The 485-nt window shown below is 32.0% G+C and overlaps 1 protein-coding gene across 1 annotated transcript in view; it reads left to right on the top strand.

Moving 5' to 3' along the window:
• The window catches only part of LOC107578867 (stAR-related lipid transfer protein 9-like), a gene marked incomplete at both ends in the record, with an annotated part of 5,255 nt that overhangs the window by 3,851 nt on the left and 919 nt on the right, over positions 1–485 (top strand). The window lies entirely within an intron of this gene.

Genomic DNA, 485 nt, shown 5'->3' with positions numbered 1-485 from the left:
AAAGAGAAACATTGTAAGTCAAGCAGCTGGCTGGGGAACAGTGCAGGATGATTTGTAGTGCATGAGCGTGTATGTATGTATCTCGCAATTGCGACAACTTATACTTGCATCTCTATCTTGCAGTTGCAGCTTTCTTGTTATTTTGACCTTATATTTCACAGTGTGATTTTATATCTTGTAAATTTTACTCTTTATCTTTCAATAGCAACATAATGTCTTGTAGTTGTGACATATACTACACAATGTGACTATATCAATTATGGCTTTGATTCTCATAATTAAGTCTTCATTCTCATAATTAAGTCTTCAAGTCTTCAATTCTTTTTATTAAGGCTCATTACTTTACATGATTATTAAAGCTCATAATTTTTTTTAATACATTTTAAAATGTACATTAATGCATTCCTTTGGCAAAGCTGAATTTTCAGCAGCCATTACTTGTCTTCAGTGTCACATGATCCTTCTGAAATCATTCTAATATGCTG

This window comes from Sinocyclocheilus grahami, unplaced genomic scaffold (assembly GCF_001515645.1).
Source record: "Sinocyclocheilus grahami isolate Dianchi unplaced genomic scaffold, SAMN03320097.WGS_v1.1 scaffold12413.1, whole genome shotgun sequence".
Taxonomy (NCBI): Eukaryota; Metazoa; Chordata; class Actinopteri; order Cypriniformes; family Cyprinidae; genus Sinocyclocheilus; species Sinocyclocheilus grahami.
The sequence above is the reverse complement of the archived record's forward strand: the minus strand, read 5'-3'. Positions and strand labels throughout refer to the sequence as shown.